The sequence below is a fragment of the Tupaia chinensis genome, unplaced genomic scaffold (assembly GCF_000334495.1).
Source record: "Tupaia chinensis unplaced genomic scaffold, TupChi_1.0 Scaffold000545_1, whole genome shotgun sequence".
In the NCBI taxonomy this organism is placed as follows: Eukaryota; Metazoa; Chordata; class Mammalia; order Scandentia; family Tupaiidae; genus Tupaia; species Tupaia belangeri.
In genome coordinates, this window is record NW_006160057.1 from 1,412,941 (window position 1) to 1,425,301 (window position 12,361).

The 12,361-nt window shown below is 37.5% G+C and overlaps 1 long non-coding RNA gene across 1 annotated transcript in view; it reads right to left on the minus strand.

Annotated features, from left to right (window-relative positions):
- Nucleotides 1-954: 954 nt before the first annotated feature.
- LOC114009505 (uncharacterized) overlaps nucleotides 955-12,361 on the minus strand; it is a 71,876-nt gene continuing 60,469 nt past the window's right edge. Inside the window, exon 3 of the long non-coding RNA XR_003550909.1 lies at nucleotides 955-1,241. This is a non-coding gene — a long non-coding RNA (uncharacterized LOC114009505). The remainder of the gene's footprint in view (nucleotides 1,242-12,361) is intronic.

A 12,361-nucleotide genomic window follows, 5' to 3' on the forward strand; every position in this document is an offset into this window, starting at 1 on the left:
AGAGTAAGATGATTTCAATAGGGTAGACAAAGAACTCTAAGTCACACTCAAACCTTTTCTCTCTTTAATGTGTAAAGTAATCCAGAAATGAATTCTGGTTTGAGAATTGTGAGTGTTGAATGTTACCTGTGGGATCATTTTGTTTTGCCCTAGTGGTTGGTTGTAGACTTCTGAACAACATAGACTTTTGTGTCACAATGCGTGGTTTGAATCAAGACCTTAGCATTTACCTTGGATGAGCTATTTTTACCTCCTTGTGTCTAATTTCCTCACCTGTAAAGTGGGGGTAATTATGGCAGGCTCTTTTGAGAACAAATGCATTGAATCATGTTCTTTGTATAGTTTGCCTCATTAATTATTACTATCCCAAACATTAATACCTCTATTGCCTGAGTTACACTCACTGAATATATTGGGAAGGTAAGGATGCATATTAACTCTGGGAAAAAAACCCAACTTATATTTAATTCTTTGTCCTTCTACTCAAATCCTCTATTCCAGTTACAGGGATGACTTCCTTTGATTGTACCCATTTCAGTGTGCCTTTATATATATTTTTTTTTATCTTAGAAACACACCTCCTTTCCTTTAACTTGCCTGAATAACAAATTCCAAATGCTTAGATAGCTTCTCTTTAAGAATGATGTCCCAGCCTTTGTCCATTGTTCCCAAGACTTTGTAAGCCAGGTGTTCTGTGCTCTCTGTGCCTTCTGCAAGAGCCCTGACCATCCTGCGTTATCTATTCATCGGCTCCCAGGATTTCTATGCTGTGACCTCTTCACAGCAAAGGGCTCCTTTTGCTTAGCTTTAATCCCAAAGCTTAACATTAAAGTCAGAAGAAGGAAGTGAATCTTAGTTCCATTCCTGAACAGTCAAAAATGATGTAATATAATAGATAGACTGGAATTGCACAGGCAAGCTTGGAGAGATTTTTCTCTTTTTACTCTTAGTTATTACGCATTTAATCAAGGGGAAAAAATAATCATAGTCAGGAAGGAAAAGACAATAAGCCAGGTCCTGAGTGCACGACCTGCCCAGAAATGTCTGTAGTCTCTTAGTTTCTTGCTTTGCTGCGTGGGTTCCATTCTCTCCCTTGTTGTTGTATTCAATGGTGTCACATGACTGGGCTTGTGTTACCAAATAAAAAAGTGATTAAGAGCTCAGGGAAATGTGTATCCCACAAAGCTTCTGTAACGGTCGCTTTTTCTCAGCACTGCCTCAATGGTTTTGTTAGGAGACAACTAAAAAGTAAGAATCAGAAATTAGGTGACATGAACATAAAATTAAATCAGAGAACACATACTGCTCCTCTAACACACACACAAGCCAAATTTCCAAGCTGTATTACTGGCATTACACAGGAACACCTATATATCACAATATAATAATGAATAGGTCATTAGAATTGGGGTCACCAAACTGGGTTCTTATCCTGGTGTCGTCATTTCCCAGCTGGATGAATTGAGCAATGACATCTTTTTACTGCCAATTTTCTCATCTGTGTAATAGGATTGGTTACACCAAGATCTGACTTGCTTTTCATGTCTATCAGAATGTCTAGCTAAACAGATCAGATCTTGGGTAAAAACCCCCCACTCCTACCTAATCTTTCCCAAGCTAAATTCTGCATTTATAGTCTACATCTGTGGGAACTTATTGTGCTTAGGAAGCTGTGAAGCAGCAAATTTTGGAGATAACACTGCAGTAAATAGGACTGTTTCTAGTTTTAAAATGCCCACAGGAAAATACAAAGGAGGCCCTGGAATCTGGACAGAATCATCTTGATTTTGGATTCCCTTCACTCCCTTAATCAAGCAACTGCAAAATGGGGTCTAAAATAATCACTCCTCAGTAGGAGTTTCCCCAGGGCCTTGTTTCTGGTGGTTAAAAAAAACCCAGTCCATTGCAGATTAGCCCACTGTGCTTCTGCAACTGGAAAAGTGGTGCAAGGCAGTCGTCTAAATCCTAAACAGCCGATGCAAGCATAAGCCACTGGTGGTACTCAGATCCGGAAAGTGAGTTCAAATGAGTTTAATTGACAAAGAAGTTTTCCATCTTCCGACACAGATCTTCTTGTTCTTACTGAACACAGTATTCTTTGTTTCCCACTCTGTAATTCTGGACTCTGGAAGCTTAGGTGTGACATGAAAAGTATACATAAATACACACATAAATACATACATTTGTGTGTCTATTCAATCGAATTTACATCTTAGAACCAGTCTTACTCCTCATGTTAATTAAGGGGTGCTATTCCTTCCCTTTCTCTCCACTCACCCTTTTCTTCTGTCCTCCAGGGTCCATTATGCACATATATCTCTCTCATTCATGACACTAAGAGATCATTACACCCTCTTCCCCAGTCTCAAACACCCGTAAACACTCCAATTCTGAACCTTATTGAGTCTATGCTCTAGTATGTGAATAATTCAACTATCTTGTTAAAAATAAATTATGAATGGTCTAAAAATTTGGGATATATGAGCCTAAGGCATCATATATCCCAAATACCAATAGTTTTTTAATGAAAATAAGGTCATGGCTATAATCAGTGGGGTAATATCTGCTAACATCAAAAATTAACTCGGCAGGTCTATAATCTGTCTTCAATAAACCTATCCCTGCCCCTGTGTTCTACCTTATAACCTGAAGCTTTCAATATTCCAGATCTCCATGGGCTAACTCCTACCACCATAGATATTTACTTTCTTGACAAGGAAGAAATAATATTCATCATGAGTTGGTCAAAAATAAGAACTTGAATGCATCTCCCATCTTGTCCTTGCCTTCCTCTCTGTGCCCTCACTCCTCCATTTTTGCAATTTCTTAGCACTATGTTTTATAAAAACATTCCTTCTACTGGACGTGTTGAGAGAGGAATGAAGCTTCATTCCACTCTGGCTTCCAAAGTCATCAAATAAATTGGCCATCAACACCCTCACTTCCCTGCTCTTTGGTAATCATCATACTCATTGATAAACATTAACTCATAGCATCTCCATTCAATGACATAGAATCCAAGAGGTACATTAAATAAAATTAAAACATATTACATTTGAAGAACTCAAATATATTTTGAAACTTAGAAAATGTATTAATTGGTATAGGAGTTGTCTTTTAAACATGCTTAATACACTATTCCGTTTATGATATCAAACTTTATTACTTCTCTGGGGAAAAAGAAATACAAATTTGAGGTTCAGTTTATTCATGAGATTCAAATTGCCAGACAGATAGTAAAGGAATTGATTTAAATATGTTTGGCAGAAAACAAAAAAAGACCTTTGTAACCCCCACCCCCATGTGTTTGCAGTTGCGAAATCACCTGGCCAGAGTGAATGGGAGGACTGCCTCTCCTCTGAGTGAGACACCATCATGGTGACGTCTGGATCACATTAAGTATTCCCAGTGAACTTTCACTCCCTGTCTGAAGCAGAAGCAGGGGCTTGGTCAGACTGTAAACACTTAACACAGGAGAAAAGTCCAGAGACCCTGAAGGTCTCAGCCACCCTTCGAGAACTCAGTGTCAGACCATGGCAGAATCAGAAGGCAAAGTGCAGAAACATGTGTAACGTTTCTAACTATCACTCCAGAGCTGTGTCCTCACCCTCCCGCTGGCTTACTCCTGTAGAAGGAAATGAAAAACTGAGTAACAGAAAGAGACCACACCCTGACATTTTATTCACCAGCATTTCATAGCCAACTTGGGACTGGTGAAAAATATCATTAAAAAAAGTCAAATCAAATAAAGTCAGATTCTATGGCATTTTGTGGCTCTTTGTCCCTGTGTGGCAAATAAGTAATAGGAATGTGAGAAGCATTATGTCTGTTGTTTTTGAATTGTAAGATGACACGCACAAATAAACCAACATTTTGGTCAACATGAACTTCATCAGGGTCAGTTACTTTCTGTTTCCCAGGGGAGGCTTAAATAACACTTCAAGTAGACCATTAGCCCTTGCTACAGATCATCAGGATTTCCTTAACCTTTGAGAAAATACATGTTTCTCCGCCATCTACCTTATTCTCCTCAACGTATTTATGTGACTAAGGTGTTTCTGAATAGGCTCTGGACTTAGAATATTACGCACTGTCTAATCAGTACATATATAGCTAAACTACTTACCCTGGTTAATAATGTGAGAGATTAGTCTCACTTATAGTCGCTCCTTGATATGGTTTGAATGAAAATTATATGTTAATTAATAATTTTTTATTAGAAATTTTATTTGAAGACCCAATTTCTTCCTTAGAAAATTTAGGATTTGGAGAAAATAGGTACAAATATCATAGTCTCTACTTTCTAATATATAAGATTCCTAGAACCAGGTGGCTTATAATAATACCATTTTCCAGTTTCTGAAAAGGGGTAAACAATTAAAGAACAAAATTAATTCATTCCTAAATGACAAATTACTTTCAAAGGAATAAATAATTAATAAGGGAACCACTTACAGGATTTTAAATATTGGATCAGCTTCAACTATATGAAATATTTGCGATAGTAGGAAACAAGATCAATACCAGCAATATCATCAGCACCATGAAACACTAGCCAGATGACCCTTGGGTATAATTCACAGTGCTAGGTAGGAGAGACCTAAAATATGAATTTTGCTACTTATTCTATAAAAGCATTTAGTTAGGAAGGTATACAGATAGATTAATGCCATACAAGTCTCAATGAACTATTTAATCACAAAGTGGTGTGGAAATTTAGAAAGTGAGAAAATATTGTGATATAATAGCTTTAATAAGGAGATATAACTTGAGTTGAGATTTGACTATTTGGACTTTGAGAAGAAGAGACAAGACAGGAGAACATTCCAGTCAGATGGGCCCAGAGGGCAAAGCTTTTCAGAATCTAAGGATAAAACCAATTCCAAAGATAACAACACCCCAGTTTTACTGGTGACGGAGGTCAGTGAAGACTACAGGAACCATGTTTACGGAGGCATTTATGGAGAGGCTTTCCTACTAGACTAAGAAATTAGACTAAAATATTTACCTAGTAGGATGGAGATGAGTACTCAATAGTACAGGAATTCTGTCTATCCAAGTTAGAATGATACAAATGCAAGGAATAGATCAGAGGAGAAAGTGACAGAAGTGATATTGCTGGATGGCTTTGGAGCTTCCCATCTTTTAATTCATCTTTTCTGTCTCTGTTTCACTTGGGCTGACTCTTTCATAGCATTTAAAACACTATCTTAAAGTTAATGCTTCTTCTAAACTGAAAGGCCTTTGTGACTAACACTTGTCTTTTTATTTGTGTTGCTAGTCTACAACACACTGATGAACACACACTGCACACTTAATAACCATTTGCTAAATAAATGATCAACTGAGTGAGTAAAGTTAATAAGGCAGTTGTTCTAATGAAATATTTCATTGATGGATTAGAATCCCACTGTTTGCCTAGACATATGATGACAATATCTTGCTTCCTTCCTTTGCTGTGTTTCCCACATCTAATCAGTCACTAAATCCTATAATTCCAAGTCACCTCTTTACAAGTCGCCTCCCTTACCACTGTAATTGCAGATGTCTTAATTCAGGACTCACTTTTCACTACCTGTTTTGTTACCATTTCTACATTGGAAATCACCCCTCGAATTTAGTAATGTAAAATAAGACATTTTATTCTGTTCATGTTTTTGTGGGTGAAGCATTTGGGAAGAGTTCAGCTGGGCAGGCCTTGGTTAGAGCTTCTTAGGCAACTGCATTAAGAAAACAGACTGATCGGCACAACCTTTTAGGACTTCATCTTGTCATCTTGGAAGTTTCATAAGATTTTTCTGTTACATCCTTGTTTAAAATTGTCAGAACCGGGACCAGCAGTTGGCATAATGGCTATGTTGCTGGACTCCCATGTAATCGACCGCGGTTCAAGTCCCAGACCTGGTGGCTTAAACTCACGCTGGGCATGTGTGCATGAGTGCCCAAGATCCCCAGAAGAGAATGGAGAAGAAAGGACTATGGCGTAGCCATCCCTCCTGAGGGGTGATTTCTCTTTCTGTCTCTCTGTCTCTCTCTGTCTTTCTGGCGAGTGCACGTGCCCCATCGCAAAAACCTCTCAAAAAAAAAAAAAAAAAAAAAAAGGTCAGAACCATGCCCCTATTAAAGGGAAGGAGACCCAGGCGACTCACCTCTAGATGTGAGGTGTGTCTAAGGATGTTTCTGTCATACGGAACAGCCACTTTGTCTACTGTGTTACTATGTTCTGCTAACTTCTTTTGTTGCCTGTTCTGCTCTTATTTGTCCTGCCTACATGCAGCCACTACCGTTACATTCATCTTCCAAGCCCACTATTTTTTTTTTTTAATTTATCCGAGGGGATATGCACTGGGTAAAGATAGACAAAGTGATAAAACACCCCCAACTTCAGAGAGGGGATGACCATGCCATATTTCCTTCTCTTCCATCCTCCTTTCAGGATTGTGGCACACATGAACATATGCCTAGTGTTTCTCAAGCTGCTGGGTTGGTATTGGTACTGCTTAGTCAGTCATGTGGGACCCTGACACCCCAACCATCAAGCCATGGGCTGGTTCCCTAAAGTATTTTTAGCACAGCTATTTTCCTCCTCAAAAGCCCTCAATAGATCCTCCATTTCCTTCTAAATAAACTACAAACTCTTAATTGCACCTTGGCTTTTCAGTAGATTTTTTTCCCACCATTTTATGCATCCAAATTGTGCTGGACCCGAATAGCTGTTTCCTACAAATATATTTGCTTTCCTGCTTTTATTATTTTTGTGGATTGTCTTCACACTGAGAATGCTATTTCTTTATATTTCCCATTTGAATAATACTATACATCCCAACACCTACTGCAAAAAACCAGTGTTTCAGAGAAAACCTCCTCAATCCACTTCCAAATTGAAAAACAAAACAAAACAAAACAAAGTTTTCTCATCTATGATATTTTTCTTTACCTCCGTTAGAGTACTTTCTATTTCTACCTAACATTGTCTTTCTCTTTGTACATATCTTAATCCTGTTTAGAAATGAGATCTTATTTAGCTTTCTTTTTTTAAAAAAAGAATTATTTAATTTAATTTAATCTATCATTATTACTCTTTTTTAAGAGAGGATTTTTGCTTGCTGGAGAAATAGAAAGACAGAAAGTGAGAAATCATTCCCCCAGAGGGATGACCATACTGCAATCCCTTTTCTACTCTCTTCCCAAGACTATGAGCATGCACACATATGCACCTAGCATGAGTTTTAAGCTGCTGGGTTCAGAAGGTGAACTGCAGTTGACTATGTTGGAGTCCAGTGACATAATCATTATGCCATCTACTGGTCCCCTATTATTATTACTTTTTAATTTGACCAAGGAAGAGAGTGAGAGAGAGGGAGAAAACAATCCACCATCGGACATGTGGGAGTCCAGTGCCTTAACCACCACACCACCTATCAGCCTCGTTATTTAGCTTTACTTTTAACACTCACTGAACAGAATGTTTTGTTTAAAGTAGATGTTCTTTAAAGGTGTGTTCAACTAATGGTAGAATTCTACTCTTGCTGATAGGATAGAAACAGACGCAATGGGTAAAAAAACAATAAGGTGGAGCCATACTTTGAAAGTACTAACTATACATTAGTGCTAGAATAGTTGATACTTTCTGTGGCTGTTTTTTTGGTACCTCAAGGTTCATCATATATTCTTTATTGTTTTGCCTATATTCACAAATTTTTCACAATGAAAGGGTAAAATAAACAATTAACTGGTGACAAAGCACCATCATATTTATACTACCGCATTTAACATTCATTAATTTTGGCCTATCATTCATCAGGAGAGTTTTATACACCAGGGTTAGGGTGGTGAAGCTTAAGTTCTAGATGAAATAGCAAACAGTAAAAAAATAAACAAATTGGGACCAAGAGATGGCACAATGGTTACATTGCTAGACTCTCACATGGCCAATCGCCATTTGAGTCCTGGCCCCGGTGACTTGAAACCCACACTGGGCACGTGTGCGTGTGTGCCCAAGATCCTGAGAGAAGAATGGAGGAGAAGGGATTGTAGTGTGGTCATCCACCCAGGGGACGATTTCTCACTTTCCCTCTCACTGTGTTTGTCTGTCTGTCACTCTCTCTTTGGCAAGTGCATGCATCCTAAGGCAAAAGCCTCTCAAATAAATACATAAATAAGTAAACAAATGAGGTTGACTCTATAGCATCGTGGTTAATACAAGCTGAATTCTATATAGGTGACTGTGGTTTGTCCTGGCCCTGGAAGCCTGAAAAACATGTTGGGTGCATGTATGTGTGTGTGTGCCTAAAATTGTGACAGGATGGAGAAATGGAGGAGAAAGGATTGTGGCATGATCACTCTTCATTGGGAATGGTTCCTTCCTTTTCCTCCTTTTCTGTCTTTCTCTGATGAGTGCATATGCCTTTTGGCAATTTTGTTTTTAAGGTGTAATACTGGGACCAACCAGCAAATGGCATAGTAGTTATATTGTTAGACTCTTACATGGCTAACTGTAGTTCAAGTCTCAGACCCAGTGGCTTGAAAATCATGCCGGGTCCCTGTGTGATTGTGTCCAAGATCCCAGGAGGAGAATGGAAGATAAGGGATTGTTACCCTGGAGGGTGATTTCTCACTTTTCCTCTCACTGTGTGTGTGTGTCTCTCCAATGACTGAATGCATACATCCTATGGCAAAAACCTCACAAGAAAAAAAAAAAAAAAGAAAGAAAGAAAAAAGAAATACCAAACAAATGCACATTATTCAAAAGTTTAAAGCAGAATAATGTAAGAAAGAGTGAGGAAGTGGTATTGTGCAGTTAAGGAGAAGCTTCTCTGAGATTTGGATTACCAGAATGAGAGCCATGTGAAAAACACTTTTGGCAGAGGACACAGCTAAAGCAAATGACCTAAAGTGGGAATGGGCTTGACATGAAAGAACTGAATGAAGACCGTTGCTTGAGAATGTATTGGGAGAAGAGGAGTAGCTGTGAGATGACGTCAGAAAGGCAGGGACCAGAGCATTTGGAACATCTCTGAGGATAATGATAAGAAGTTTGGGTTTATTCTAAGTATGATTGAAAAACTACTGGAAGGTTTTAAATTTGTAAGTAAAGATGAATTGTTTGAGACACCCTGGAGAGTTCTCTGCAAGACATTATTCTTTCCTTTTTTATTTTTTTATTTTTTTAATTTGCCAGAGGATGCATGTGCTCATTGGGAAGAGAAAAGAGAGGGAGAGAGAAAGAGAAAGACCCAGAAAAAACTCCCAGACATACAGCCAACTGATTTTTGAGAAAGGGTGCCAATTGATCCAGTGGGGAAAGGAAAACCTCTTTAGTAAATGGGGCTGGAAAAACTGGATATCCACCTGCAGAAAGAAGATGAATCTGAACCCTACCTCTCACCTCTGACAAAAATCAACTCAAAGTGGATCAAAGATCTATCTTAAGACCTCAAACTATAAAACTTTTGGAAAACACTGGGGAAACTCTGGGAGACATTGGGGTAGGCAAATACTTATTAGAACTTGATAAATTTTTTTTATGAATCTATAAGAGAGTGGTATTTACCAAACCAACAAAAATTTATACCCAATTAATACCCAAAAATAGACAAGTGGGATTACAAGAGATTAAGAAATTTCTGCATGGCAAAAGACAGTAATCAGTGTGAATCAAAAGCCCTTAGAATGGGAAAATATTTTTGTAAACTATGCATCAGATGAGAAACTGATAACCAGAATACACAAGGAACTCAAGCAGCCGTCCCCAAAAAAAGATGACTAACCCTTTTAAAAGTAGGAGAATGAGTTGAAAAAAAAAAAAAAAAACACTCTTTAAGGAAGATATACAAATAGCCAAAAAGCATATGAAAAAATGTTCAGTATCCCTCATTGTAAGGGAGATACAGATCAAAACCACAATGAGATACCACCTAACCCCAGACAGAATGACTAAGATTTAAAAAAAAAGAAAACAGTAAGTGCTGGCAGGGGTGTGGTGAAAGGGGAACTCTTCTACACTGCTGGTGGGAATGTAAATTGGTCCAGACACTCTGGAGAACAATTTGGAGATTCCTTAAAGACCTACAAATAGAACTACCATATGATCCAGCAATCCCTCTTCTTAGTATCTACCCAAAGGACAGAAGAATGCTTAATTGGAAAAGTGCTTGTGCATTGATGTTTATTGTGGCATTATTCACAATTGCTAAGACAAGAAACCAACACAAATGCCCATGTACAGATGAATGGATTGAAAAACTGTGGCACATGTACTCTATGGAATACTACTCAGCCATAAAAAAACAACAAGACCCTGGCTTTTGACAGGAAGCGAATGAATATGGAAGATTTACTACTGATTTAAGCAAGTCAGGAGCTGAAGGAAAGACATAGTATGTCTCCATTTAATATATACCTAGTGTCTGCACTCTGTGGCCAAAACTGAATGACTGAAAGCTATAGAAACTAAGTCAATGGCTGTGAACACCAGAAACAGTGTGAGAAGAGGGAAGGTGAAGGAGTAGAGAAAAATAATTTTCTAGTATGGAGAACTTGACTGGTGAGAAATGTACACATGTTGGAGTATTCACTTTTTAAGCTGGGCAGCATGATTGAGTGAATAAAAGAAATAGAAATAAAAAGAAAAAAATTAAAAATAATTTTAAAAATAAAGTATATAAAAAGTTTTTTTTTAAAAAAAAGAATATATACCATTATAGCAATATTTGTTAGAAGGAATATAGAGCTGAATGGAAAATGGTTAATCACATTTTTATTAGAACTTGATAAAAAAAAATTTTTTTGGAGAGGTTTTTGCTATAGGGCGTGTGTGCTCGCCAGGCAGACAGAGAGAGACAGAGAGACAGAAAGCAAGAAATCACCCCCCCACGGGGGATGGCCATGCCATAATCCCTTCTCCTTTCTCCTCTCGGGATCTTGGGCATGCACACACATGTGCCTGGTGTGAGTTTTAAGCCACCACGTCCAGGACGCGAACCGTGGTTGACTACGTGGGAGTCCAGCAACATAACCATTATGCTAACAGCTGGTCCAGATTTTGTTTTATGAATCTATAAGAGAGTGCTATTTACCAAACCAACAAAAATTTATACCCAATTGTCTTATATATTAAATAGTGACAAAGCAAATAAGTGAGTTATTTTATAGAGTTTAGTTCTTTGTTGATTGTTTGCTTTAAACTCTTTTATGTATGCAACTTAAAAATCCAAGTTTTGAAAATATTCTAGGAGCACAGAAAAGGTGTGGTCATTTGCTTTATTTTACACCTTCAATGATTTATCAAATTTTTGCTACTTGACCCAAAAGACATATATCCATATAGTCTTTTCTTAAAGGTAAATAGCCATGTGATCATTGTAATAAATCATCTTTTAAAAATCACAGTAAAGTGGGCCAGCAGGTGCTATAGTGATTAGGATATCGTACTCCCTCATCGTCAACCACAGTTCAAGTCCTGGAATAGGTGGCTTGAAAATGACATTGAGCGTGTGTCCCAAAACCCTAGAGGAGTATGGAGAAGAGATTGTGATATGACCATTCCTCTTGGGGGATGATTTCTCACTTTCCCTCTCACTGTTTCTGTCTCTCTCCAGTGAGGGTATGAGTATGGCAAAAACCTAAAAAAAAAATAAAATAAAATAAAAAAAAACCACAGTGAAGCAAGGGTGCATTTTTATAGTTAGATGCATATTTACTACATGGATTAAGAGTTCAGTTATTTTCTTGATATATTCTTAAAGATGTAATCATGTATTCCTGTAATGACAGTTTACGCTTTCTTCTATGTGCATAGAATGTTCTCACAGTCAAAAGCGGTCATCTCTTTTACCTCCTGTGTCCTTTCAATTTCCTGGCTATCTTTTCCTTATTCTATGGCATAATTTCTTTCTCTTTTTAAAACAAACATGCACATTCCCATCAGAATAATAAAAATTTCCTTTTGTCATTTTTATCTGCTAGACGAATAGATTTTTAACTTAATTTTAAAATGATTACTAGCTTTTCAGTAATAAAACCGTCAACCCCAATTTCCACTGTTTATTCAGCATACATGACAGGCTTATGTGCTAGTCTTCAAATCCTCATCACTCTTGTAGAATATATGCTTACTCCTCTGTTATATAAGAGGCATCTTTATGCCAAAAGGGGATGTGAACTCACCTGAGGGCAGAAAGTTGGTAAATGGAATTACAATCAAGATCTGCCGGTTTCATAGTCTATATTCTTTGTAATTTACTATATCTACTGGTAACATAATATAAATATGTAATAATTATCTATTGTGTATATTGTCCACCACATTTTTTATTAAATTACAGGATTATATTTGAAATTGTTTGTTTTATCCAAATTA